Source organism: Panthera tigris, chromosome D4, assembly GCF_018350195.1.
Source record: "Panthera tigris isolate Pti1 chromosome D4, P.tigris_Pti1_mat1.1, whole genome shotgun sequence".
Classification (NCBI taxonomy): Eukaryota; Metazoa; Chordata; class Mammalia; order Carnivora; family Felidae; genus Panthera; species Panthera tigris.
In genome coordinates, this window is record NC_056672.1 from 65,467,012 (window position 1) to 65,480,470 (window position 13,459).

Sequence of the window (13,459 nt, forward strand, 5' to 3'; positions counted from 1 at the left end):
GATTCCATGCTGATAGCTCAGACCCAGAAGCCTGCTTCAGATTCTTTGTCTCCCTCTCTCTCTGCCCCTTCCCCACTCATGTTCTCTCTCTCTCTCTGTGTCTCTCTCTGTGGCTTTCTCTCCTCTTCCTTCTCTCTCTCTCTCAAAAACATTTAAAAAATTAGAAAAAGAAATGCATTTAATTTACTAATCTACTGGACATCAGAGCTTATCCTAGCTTAACTTGAACATGCTCAGAACACTTACATTACCCTATAATTGGTCAAAACTATCTCATACAAATCCTGTTTACAATAAAACGTTGAATGTTTCATTTAATTTATTGAGTACTGTACTGTATGCAACTGAGAAACAGAACTCTTAACGATCATGTTGCTCAGACGGGAAGCTGAGCCACTGCTTACCACAGAAGAATATCATACCACATCTTACTAGCCCAGGAAAAGATCACAATTCAAATTTTAAAGTATGGTTTCTACTAATGCATATCATTTTCACATCATTGCAAAGTCAACATATCCTAAGTCAAACCATTTTAATGTATGACCATCTGTATGTATGTCTATTGAACAAGTAAAACACGTATTTTTCAGTTCCCTTTCAAGAGAACTACTTGAGTTTTTCTGTTTGTCTGTTTGTTTATTCCTGATTTTTGTTTTACCCAAGGACTTGACCTGGCCCCAACCTAACCTGGCCCCTACGTATTTCCCCTTCTTCCCTCCCTCCTCATATTTCTCCCATGTTTGAACAAGCTGTGCTACATTCACTGTTACTTCTTCAATTATATATCATGTTGTTTACACCTAAAGACAACAGCATATGCCACTTCATCTCCAGCATCACATTTCTCTTTCTATGGTAACAGCTTGCAATCTCATTAAACACAATTCAAGTGTTAGATCTTCTACAAATCCTTTGAAACTTTACTGGGTTAGTTATTCCCTCCTGTATGCTGTCCTGAATTTTATCTCTGTTACGGCTATTTTCCTTTTATACTATAATCATTTGTTCGTTTCTGAAATTTACCCAATGGCAGAACTCACTGTTCTCTGTATGAAGTCTAATGTAAAATAAATTCTAATAGTAGGCAGTAATTAATTACTGAATTAACATTTTTAAAGAATAGTAAAATGTAGTCCAAGTAGTTGATATAATACAGGGAGATAAGAGAACTTGAATTTATGTATTATTTCATTGAACTAAACAACATATCCAAAAGCTTTGGGTAAAATAGCAGCTAATATTAAATGTATGGACATACAAGGGCAGATAAAAGAATGATAAATATACTGAAGAGGTCATTTTGGCTGGGTAAGGCAGAAATAATATCAGTGTATAATTATTCTGTAATAAGCAATTGCTGGGAAAAATATATCAATTGGATAAACCCTTCTTAAGGAATACTGACAATTTCACTCTTTCAGAAGCAATAGTCATTTTAAATATTTCCTTTCAAAGAAATCCCCTTGAAATTGCTAGCAAATAATAATTGTACTTTTATTTTTTATGTGATTACCTAACATCTATTTGTACGTAATACAGGTGAGCTGCCTGGTACAGTCCCACAGCCTGAGATGGATGAGGAGAGTGGCTCTGCTCAAGGGCCACCCACTTCAACAACCCAAAAGAGTTCAGAAAGGAATCCCTGCTTGCTCTGCCCAGCAGGATGTTTGGGGGTCTGATGGAATAAGTAAAAGGTCAACATGAAAGGGAGGCCCAGTTCAGGTAGTCAGAACCCAGTAGAATCAAGAGGACACCCATACAGGGAATGATTCAGCTCAGACTGTCAGAGAAAAAGTGAAAGGCAGAAAAAGAGATAACTTGGGGTATTTTATGCTTATATCCCTAGATATAATGATATATATGGTTATAGCCCTAGATATCCCTAGATACCACCAAAGTGATAGGCTAGACTTGTAACAACTCATAGATGTTTCTCAAACATTGAAATCACAGAAAAATTCAAAAAAATTTTAATGTTTACTTATCTCATACAAAGAGAGAGAGAGAGAAGAAAGAGAAGAGAGGGAGCAAGTAGGGGAGGAGCAGAGAGAAAGAGGGAGACACAGAATCCAAAGCAGGCTCAAGGCTCTGAGCTGTCAGCACAAAGCCTGACACAGGGCTCGAACTCACAAACCAGAGATCATGACCTGAGCCAAAGTTGGGTGTTTCACTGTCTGAGTCACCCAGGTACACCAAAATCACAGCAAATTCAAACTACCTGGAGCTAGAATCTACCCAGAAAAAAAAAAAAAAGATCAAAAACTGACTCTATCAAAGGATAGAGTCCATCATCCTAGCTGATTGACAAGTGGTCTTTTGGAATTAGCCAATATGAACTTTTAAATAATTATTATAAGTATATCAAATAAACTATTCCCATTTCATAGACAAGGAAATTAGATTCGATGTTTAAGAAATTGCCTAAATTCAGGATGCCTGGATGGCTCCATTGGCTAAACGTCCAACTTCTGATTTCAGCTCAGGTTCATGGGTCAATCCCCACACATCCTGGCCTGGGCGGGGTGGCGGGGGCGGGGAGACTGTCAGTACAAAGTCTGCTTGTGATTCTCTCTCTCTCCCTGGCTCTTTGCTCCTCACCTGATCACGCGGTGTTCACACACACTCTCAAAATAAATAAACATTAAACAAAAATGAAATTGGCTAAGATCACTAAGTTTATATACAAACCAAAAAAAAATGTAATTCTTTTTTTTAATTTAAATTAAGTTAGTTAACATATAGTATAGTATTGGTTTCATGGATAGAATTTAGTGATTCATCACTTACATATAACATCCTGTGCTCATCCCAACAAGTGCCCTCCTTAATGCCCATCACCCATTGAGCCCATCCCCTTACCTACCTCCCTGCTAGCAACCCTCAGTTTGTTCTCTGTGTTTAAGAGTCTTTTATGATTTGTGTCCCTCTCTGTTTTTATCTTATTTTGCCTTCCTTCCCCTCTGTTCATCTGTTCGGTTTCTTAAATTCCACATGAATGAAATCATATATCTGCCTTTCTTCCCCTGACTTATTTTGCTTTTAACACACACCAGTTCCATCCATGTTGTTGCAAATGGTAAGATTTCATTCTTTCTGATCGAGTAATATTTCATTATATGTATTGTGTGTGTGTGTGTGTGTGTGTGTGTATATATATATACATGCCACATCTTCTTTATCCATTCAATTCATCAGTTGGTGGACATTTGGGATCTTTTCATAATTTATTGTTGATAGTGCTGCTATAAACATTGGGGTGCATGTGCCCCCTTGAATCAGCATTTCTGTATACTTTGGATAATTTACTCTATATCCCAAGTGTACTATTCTTTCACCTTTACCACAGCTCTGACCAATAACAGGAAAATATAACCAACCATTTTATACACAGTTGTCCTAAATTATTCCCTAGAGAGTCCAACCATCAGTGCACAGTCAATTAGTCAACCAACTTACGTCCCTATCTTTGTGAAGTCATCATTCTTAGGCTTCTCCTCTCATCCAATCAATGGCTGCATCAGAGTTCTTTACTTAGACCAATGGACCAATTATCCTGATGAATGTTTATTCATATCTGAGATCAAATCCAGCCCTACAACCCTGTAATTCCCATATTCATCCTATCTTCTTCATCCCATTGCTCTCTGGATTAAAGGGATCACAACAATTTCATTGACTTTGGTGAGAGCTTCATGATAAAGAGCAAATGAGTTTTGCACACTGACCTCACATTTAGTCATCTGGTCCAGAAAGGACATACAAATGTCACAAATACGGATGAGTGTACATTTTTTAATTCCTTGTATATTGTGGTTTATATAATAAGATATATTCATGTATTTCCAAATTGCACATGATTTTAGTGGGTTTGGAGTACTGTATACTTTATAATATAAATATAAATATTTATAATATAAATATAATATAATCATGTATAAAATAAATATAAATTATGTCATGTATTTTGTTTCTAAATGCTTATGGCTTCATTTATACCCATGGATTTATGCATCAAGGTGTCAGCAGAAACACAATCAAAAAGGGAAGGTCCTTGTAGTTTCACTGAAACATCCTGCAGCTTCTTTGAATTTACAAAATAATGTCAACACTCGAAGACCAACAACAAACTGCTAAACTGTCTGTTATTTTTTCCAGACAGGCACTCCTCTACCCCATTTCTATTCAGTATGTATTTGTGCAGACCTTCTCCATTTGTATATAGACATTCAAATCACACACATCTATCTGCATGCACAAATATTTCCACACACACATGTAAAACATAGTCACACTTTGTAGAATATGCAATCACTTCCAAAAAATTTAGCAATGCTGAAAAAGAGGTTGTACTAGTTTCCTAACGCTACCATAACAAAATAGCAGAGACTTGATTGCCTCAACAACAGAAATTGACTTGCTCATAGTTCTGGAGGATAGAAGACCAAGATTAAAGTGTTGGCAGATTTTATTTCTTCTGAGGCCACTCCCTGGCTTTCAGATAGCCGCTTTCTTGCTATGTCCTTGCTTCTGTGTGTGAGCAACCCTCTGTACCCATGTGTGTCTAAATTTCTTATTTTCTCAAAATGACACAACTCCAATTGTATGAGGGCCCACACTGACAGCCCTCATTTTAACTTAATCACCTCTATAAAGGCCATATCTCCAAATGTAGATACATTCTGAGGTACTGGGGATTAGAGCTTCAACATAAGTTTTGCAGAGACACAACTCAGCCTAAAACAGAGGTTAATAATAAACTATCTAAAAAGTCTACTATAGTTTTTACATTTGTATATTACATGCACATAATTTTGAATACTAACAATACACCAACTTAATGTTTAAAGCTATACTTACATTCTATCACCCAAAACAAAATATTGAAATTTGTCACCATGAGCCCTTTTTATGTAAGATTTCAGATATGCTTATGTAACATATGTCTATATTATCTTAGAGCTTCAGCAGTCAGTCAAGGAGGAAACTTAGGAAATCACACATCTTATTTAAAATGAGTGTCTTCCCCTCTTAGTCCAATGTTCTGGTGCGTATTGAACACATCAATACATCCCTTAGATTAATGTTATGATTTTCTATGGGGGATTAAAAAAGCACACAGAGGGTTCCTAATCAGCAATTTTTTCACAGCTGCTTTTACCTCTTTGTTCCGTAAACTATAAATGATAGGATTCAACATGGGGGTTAATCCAGCATATACTGAAGCCATAAATTTGTCTATTTCCTGTGAATCTACAGCGGAGGGCTTCAGGTACATGGAGAGAGCTGTCCCATAGAACAAAACCACCACAGTCAGGTGGGCTGCGCATGTTGAAAAGGCTTTGCTTCCACCATCCACTGAGCTGATTCTCAGAATGTTGGAGAGAATGAATGCGTAAGAGACACAAATGAGGAGCATCGGCATAGGAAGAAGAAGTACGCTGATCACCAGCATGATTAACTGCACCCTGGGAGTATCCACACAAACTAGTTTCAAGACAGCCAGAATTTCACAAGTGAAGTGATTGATGATGCTACTTCCACAGAGAGACAGCTGCAGCACAGATACTGTTTCCACCAGGGCGGTGAGGCAGCCTGTCATCCAGGAGCCAGCGGCAATCTGCACACAAGCCCTCTTGTTCATGATGATGGGGTATCTCAGAGGGTTGCAGATGGCCACATACCGGTCATACGCCATCGTGGACAGGAGCACACACTCAGTGGAGCCCATGGCAAGAGAAAAGTACATCTAAGTGGCACATCCTGAGAATGAGATGGTGTTTTTCCCTGAAACAAAGTTTGTCAGCATTGGAGTGAGAGCAGAAGAGGTATACCAGATGTCTAAAAGGAGAGGTTGCTGAGGAAGAATACATGGGTTTGTGTAGGTGGGAATCCAGGATGGTGATGGAGATCAGAATGATATTACCCAGCAAGGTGATCAGGTACATCAGCAAACACAGCACAAATGTGATGACTTACCTTTGGGGTAAGGAGTAAACCCCAGGAAAATAAAATTGGAAATGACTGTCAAGTTTGCCTTGACCATTTTATGCCTCTTTGTTTATCTGTAGTAGTGAATAAAAATATACATTGTACATATATGAAAATTAAATTCTACCATCTTTCAAGGGGATTAGTACTTTAAAAGGATCATTATTCTGGCAATACCATGCTAATTATTCACTCATTCACTCATTTGTTGAATATACTACAAGTCACTGAAGATCTCTTTGAATTACCTAAAAAGCTACTCTTGGGCAACTCAGAATAAAATATCACACAGTCAAGTAAAGAAATAAATACAATTAACATCATATAAATACACCCTCGGGTACCATGAGAACACAGAGGGTAAGAATCTGAGCTCTGTGTTAGGAACACTGGTCAGTGAGACATTGTGACACTTAGTTTAATCAAAAAAGGCATTAGACCTGGGGCGCATGGGTGGCTCAGTGGTTGAGCATCAAACCTGGATTTGGCTCAGGTCATGATCCCATGGTCAAGCCCCGCACAGGTTCAGTTCAAGCCCCATGTCAGGTTCCACACTGGCAGTGTGGAGACTGCTTGGGATTCTCTCTCATTCCCTCACTCTCTCATCTCTCATCTGCTCACATTCTCTCTCTCTCAAAATGAATAAACAAACTTTAGAAAAAATGTGTTATACCTAATCGAGTTAAGGACCACTGGAGGCTTGCTGGGGAAAGAAAAAAAAATTTTGTAAAATGTTACATGGAGAAAGGATTTAGTTGCATTTCATAAACCTGCTAATTATGTGTTGTAACACATGGATATGCTGTACACTATAAATAGGAGATAAACCTGTGTCCAATCACTATCGCACTACCTGATTTCCACTTCCAAGAAGGCATTTTTGAATATGGAATCACCCTGAGCCCACGCTTTCTTAGAAACAAACTGATTTTCAAAGTTCAGGATTTTATAATGCAATTCTAATTACTTGTGATGTATCTCACAATTAGTCGCATATGGGAACATGTTTAAAAATCACTGTCCTATAAGTAGAGCTCAAATGCAATCAATCACACACACTCAAGCCTCCCATCCTCATCATTGCCTACTTCTCCAACCTCATCTTCCAACACTCCAGCTCCAGACTCTGGTCTGAAACAACAACCAGCTTGTAATTTCTCATACTTATCATGCCATTTTATATTTTTACGTCTATAACCAACAGTTCATCTACATGCTGTTACCTTTCTCACCAACTCCAATCTTGTTTTTCATGAATATTTATCCAGTCATCAAAACTGTAGGCCACTGTCTCAAGTACAGCTTCGTTCTTTATGTGTACCCGCATTACTCAAGTATATTACACTGAACAATAGCCATATGTGCACATCCCATTGGCTCCCACCCCTGGTACAACTGAGCTTCTCCAGATCTTGTTCCCCATAATACTAGCAAAGAATAACTTACATTCAAGATTTTTAATAACACACCACTCCCTTGAACATGGACAATGTTTGGTACATATTCAAATAAGAACATTTTCACTATTGGTCTCTGTACCAACATAAAAGCCTAAGATTTCTCAACTGCTCATTTAGATCTGCACCCTTATCTGTAACATTAAAGAAACTAGTTCATTTAAGAAACAAAGACGATGAGCTCTTAGCTTTAAATATTTGACATAGAGTGAGGTGGGGAAGGCAATGACCATTTGTACTCTTAGGAGAGGTTGAGGTATTCCCCAATCATCTTCTGTAGGGTTTTAGACCACTGTCCTCTGAGTGTAAGAATTGGACTCTAAATCCAACCATGCTACTTACTGGTGTGCATAATCAGGCAAATCACTTGGCCTCTTTGAAATCAGTTTGTTTGGGGTTTTTTTTTTTTTTTTTTTTTTTTTGTAATCTATACAGGAAGATGACAACTCCTAGATTAACTTATTTTAAAATTATTTTTCCACCACCCAATTCCATGGCCTCTCTAATATTTCAGAACATCACAAAACGTTTATGATTTCATCATCTCCCTGCTTTTCTTTCAGAGCTATACCTGCCTATGCTAACCCAGTGCTGGTTCACACTGGCTCAGATAAACTTAGTACTTCTTCATAATCTATTAAAATTTCAACCTCCAATCCATAGGTGAATAGGAAACACCTGACTGATTATTTCCAGAAAGGTGACTGTTAAAGGTTTCTGCTCTTTAAAGTTCATTTGGGTCAGCACACACCATGCTTCTACTGAGGGCTTCTCTAGTGGTCTTTCCCCACTCAGCACCCAGTTTTCCTACTCTAGCTCTTGCTCTTCTTGCTTTCTCTTCTTTCTTCACTACTGTCTGGTCTTTTCTTATAAACAAAATAATGATGTCTTTTTCTCATGCAGATTGGGTCCCTAGTCTTTCCCTTATCCTTCCTTTACAATGCTTGTAAGAGTCTCACCTATCCTAAGTCATTTTATTGAGATACTTTCCCTAAAATGACTTCAGATGCCAGGGCTAAGACAACCAAATGTTTTCCAACAATCTCTTCCCTTTTCCTTCCCAAATGTCAGAGCCAGAACAAATCAGAGTTCTACCCCAACATTTGTATTTTAAAGTTGATGGATGCTTGAAGGAGTTTAATGACTTGTCTGAGATAAATGAGAAAATCAAAAGCAAATCGAAAACTTCCGTCCCACATTTTGGGCTCATTTCAACTCAATATTTTCCTTATCAACAAGTACTTCTTTTAAAAGTAAATATCTGGTCTCCTTTTCTGGTCTCCTGGCCTGGCTGAGACCCGTGAATCAGTTTTATAAATCGGAGGATACAGAAAGAGATGGATAAGGTCTGCTCTCATTTACCTCAGCACATGTGATCAGTATCTTCCTCTTTGACTAATGTATGCTTCACTATTTAAAGTTGATCTCCAGCATGGTCTTGCTTGTGAATCTTTGTGCAGTGCTCAGAAAAGTAAAAGAATCTAATCGCTTCTCGGCCTTTTGGCTAAGATCAAGTGTAGAAAAGTAAAAGAATCTGACTTTGTAATTATGGTAATTCTCCATGAAAACTGTATTAGAGTGGGTTATGCAGAGGTATTTTTATTCAGAAATTGCAATGAAAAAGGATATGGATGCTCTTGGTTTGCAAAAAATCAAGCCAGATCTTTCCTCATTCACAAATTCTCAACATACAGAGCTTTTGGTAAAAATATAAAAATAACTGCCTAAGAAAAATAATGACAAAGATTTTTTTCTGCCAAAATCACCACCTATGCTCTGCTCTCTAAAACTTCCAAAGGGTTATCCCTGGATCTAAGACTACTAAAGTCTCTTGTTGCTATTAGGGACTTTCCAACTCCCTTAACAATTTAATGCTGTGATTCTGGAACATAAAGAAGTTAAACTTTCTAGTTCTCCAGGGTTTGATTCTCCAAGTTCCATGTACTAATTGGGAACCAAAAAAATGAGGTGAAAAAACTTTTAATTAATTCAAGTTATCTGGGCCAATAAGAGACCTGATTGCTGAGCAGCCTTTGTGCAAGTAGAATTGTAGGAGACTATTTGTGTATTGGAAAGTATCCTGATAAGTGCAAGTATGTGGCAAGGTCAAGATTTATTTTTTACTATGTGCACACTATTTGACTCAACATGAGTACTGCAAAGCTCCCTTCCCCACTGGATTGCATTGTTACTTTTGACATAAACTAATTGATATCTTGTTCTGTTCCACTAGTCTATTCTTCTTATCCTTGAACCAATACTACATTGTCTTTTTAGCTATAGCTCTATACATCTTGATTTTGGTCCTCTAAATTATTTCTTCTTTATGGGTGGTTGGTTGGTGTTGGTATTTGTATATATATTTGGCTTATCAATTTTCACAATATACCTGCTGGAATTTTGATTGAGATAGCCTTGAACCTTCTAAATTTCAATTTAGAGAGAACTGACATCTTTATACTATTGTATCTTCTAATTCATTAACTAGGTATTTTTAAATTTCTCTCAATGTTGGGGCACCTGGGTGGCTCAGTCAGTTGAGCGTCCAACTTTGGCTTAGGTCATTATCTCGGTCTGTGAGTTCGAGCCCCGCGTCCGGCGCTGTGCTGACAGCTCAGAGCCTGGAGCCTGCTTGGGATTCTGTGTCTCCCTTTCTCTCTGCCCCTCCTCCGCTCATGCTCTGTCTCTCTCTCTCTCTGTCAAAAATAAATAAGTTAAATTTTTTTTTAATTCCTCTTAATGTTTTATTGATTTTTCTTGCACAAATGTCTTGTACATATTATACATTTATTCATATATTTTTTGTTTTTTGATGCTATTATAAATTGTGCTTTAATTCTATTTTCTACTTTCTTGTTATTGTTATGTAATGATTTTTCTATGCTAAAGTTATATTTAGCAATCTTGGTAAATTCACTTTTTTTGTAATAATTTCTTAAATTTTTAATAAAAATATAGTTGACATTAAATTCACTTATTAATTCCAATATTTTTAAACCATTTTAGTGTTCTACATACATATAGTATCATTCATAAATAGTGACAGATTTGTGTTCATTATTTATATCATTTATCATTATTTTTAGTACTGATTATTAATTCTGGTACTATTATAGTAGTATATTCGGGAGCTGAAACAAATAAGGTAAAATGAAACAATTCTGATTGAAAATGTACTGGTGCTTTAAAATGGCTATGAACTATTTAAAACTAGATTTTAGATATCTTAAAAATTAATATTCCTCTTGTATCACAAACGAGCAGATTGTAGAAGAAAAAACATTTCTATTTCCAAAATACTATAGCAAATATAAAGTCCATTTTCTTAGTCAGGTACAAATGAGCTTGCAGGAATCCTGTAAAATGTATTTCTAATGATTTCAGTAAACAGAACTGAAGAGAATAAAAATAAATTAAAAAGGGGCACCTTGGTGGCTCACTTGGTTAAGTGTCCAACTTCAGCTCAGGTCATGATCTCACAAGTTCATGAGTTGAGCCCTGCGTCAGGCTCTATGCTGACAGCTCAGAGCTTGAAGCCTACTTTGGTTTCTGTGTGTCCCTCTCTCTGCCCCTCCCTCGTTTATGCTTTGTCTCTGTCTCTCAAAAAGTGAATAAATGTTAGAAAATATTTAAAAATAAATAAATTAATTAATTAATTAAAATAAAAAACATCTGTCACTCTCTGATGTCTAATAAATGTAAATCAAATTAAGAAACTTCAGAGTAGATTGTAGAAAACATCATTATAATAGAATATCTGGATAGATCTTATCTGGCCACTAGATCTGCAATATGGGCAAATTCTCAGACAGAATTACTTATGACTAGGTGATGGAGGCCCAAGACCTCAGTAGAAAGCTTCACATATTTTAGCTCAGACCAAGGTCAATTGTCCTGATGATTTTATATCCCAAGTTACTTTCTGCCTGAGGTCCAATTAATGGGCCTTCACATGTCATATTCCTTATTTAAAAACTTAAAAGTGGAAAAAAAGGCACTTGAGGATAAAACTATTTCCAGAAAAGATGAGAAACTGCTCTGAACTATATTGAATCAGTGTTGTTTATGATAGGATGGCATGCCTTCTAACTAGATCTAAACATTTAAAACTAAGCATACCTATACTTCTCAATAAGTATGGGTATTAATTTATTAAACATTCTACCAAAATTTCAATGGCAATTTTCAATTGCAATTGGCAACTGCAATAGCAGCTAAATGCTTGACATATTTTATATTTCAGACCAATATTTTCTATGAGTATCAGGCAAGATATAGATACAAATCTGTCTAGAGTAATCCTTTTATTGACACATAGGGAAATTTGGCCAAAAAAAATTATTTACTTGTAGCCTTAGCTGATCTTTCCTCAGGATTCATTTCATGTGGAGGACATAGTTTCCACAGAGTTTCCCCAGAGTCACAAGGTAACCTAAAAAAGGCAGTTAACAGCCCATTCATAGGCCTTTACAAACTTCTGAAGTCAAGATATTTCATGGATGTGATAACACAAGATTATATTAAATAAGTACATTTTTCCCTGGCTTATTAAATCCCAGAAATTAAATTTCCCCAATCTAGTGGAGAGTAGAAAGTATGGCTTTAATGTCAGTCTTTTCAGTCATGGTAAACACATCCTGACATTTTCAAGCTACCTCAGAATTCATGGAATCACAAATGATATCTCGTTTTTGAAGATTTCTAATATTTATCCTTTAAAATAATAGGAAAGTCTATCATGGCCTTAAAATGTCATTAGCAAGGAGAATATCAAGGATGTTTTATAAAAGAATGTCTCTAAGCAATGAAAGGTACAAATAGAACAAATGAAAATCTATGTGCAAATTTATCTTAAGAGAACTGTTGAATCTGTAAGCAATGATAGTGAATAGGAAAGAATTTGAAATTGTTCCTATTTGCCTGTAGATATTACTTCATTATATTTTAATATTTAATGTTAAAGGCAAGTACGAGACTAAAGTTTCCAAGGTTTGGAAGAATTCTCTTTACATCTTCCTCATCTCATTCGAGGCAAAGCCAATAAAAGTGATCTTCTGATGAAAAAGCTAGTATTCCAATGGGAAAACCAGAATTGCTTTGTTTTGGACCCTCATTCCTTTGTTATTCAAAGATCACATATCATTTTACATAAATTGCTTGCTAGTCCCTCCATAATAAAAAAGGACAATTTTTATAAACAGATTATACAGTTTTACTATCCTAACAAGGAACTATCAGAAATAAGAAAAACTCTAGTGAATTTTTGCCTGATAGGAAGTCCACAGATCCATATAAAGTTACCATTATGGGTGTATATTAAGCAATTTTTCAGTGACAACTGAAATCTAATGGAGTGTCTCCAAACTCGATGGAAGAACCACCCATTTAATTTGATGACTACTTGAAAGCATTTCACTTGCACTGATAGGATGTGTCCATGCTGTCCACCTCAGGACACTGCCATCACAATGCTATGATCTGCTATTCCCATCACTTCCCTGAAATCTGATGCTCTTCCTGCTTCTAATAGGTGCTGCTATTTAAGGTGCCTATACAGTAGGTCATCCACGCTAGGACACTTGACATTGAAAGAGTAAACTGTTACTAATTACACCAGGGAAACTGATGTTAAGTAGACTAGTTCTGAGCAAAGGACACATATGGTCACCATTCCAAGGTTGGTTCTATTAGGGCCAACATGTTCCAAAGACATAAGATGTTTCACTAAAAAAAAACCCAACCAACCAAACAAAAAAACAAAACAAAAAACAGGCATTGTTTTCTTTGTTTCCTGGCTGACAGCAAGTACTTAAGCTTTGGTCTGAACCTGAAGTCTCCCAAGGTCCAGATATAAATTCATGGGGTCAGGCTGGGGAAATAATCTCTGGGAAGATACCATGCTACTCTGGGACTCAGGGTGGTAACAAATTTAAGATATAATGCTTTTTTTAATTTTTTTTATGTTTCTTTATTTTTGAGAGAGACGGAGACAGAATGCGAGTGGGTTAGGG

General features: G+C 36.5%; 1 non-coding gene and 1 pseudogene across 1 annotated transcript; one reads left to right on the forward strand and one right to left on the reverse strand.

Moving 5' to 3' along the window:
* Nucleotides 1-5,086: 5,086 nt before the first annotated feature.
* LOC102951537 lies at nucleotides 5,087-6,046 on the reverse strand (annotated as a pseudogene).
* Nucleotides 6,047-8,932: 2,886 nt separating this feature from the next.
* On the forward strand, nucleotides 8,933-9,120 carry LOC122233351. The gene has a single exon (XR_006210904.1). It is a non-coding gene; the product is annotated as a U2 spliceosomal RNA (small nuclear RNA).
* Nucleotides 9,121-13,459: the final 4,339 nt, after the last annotated feature.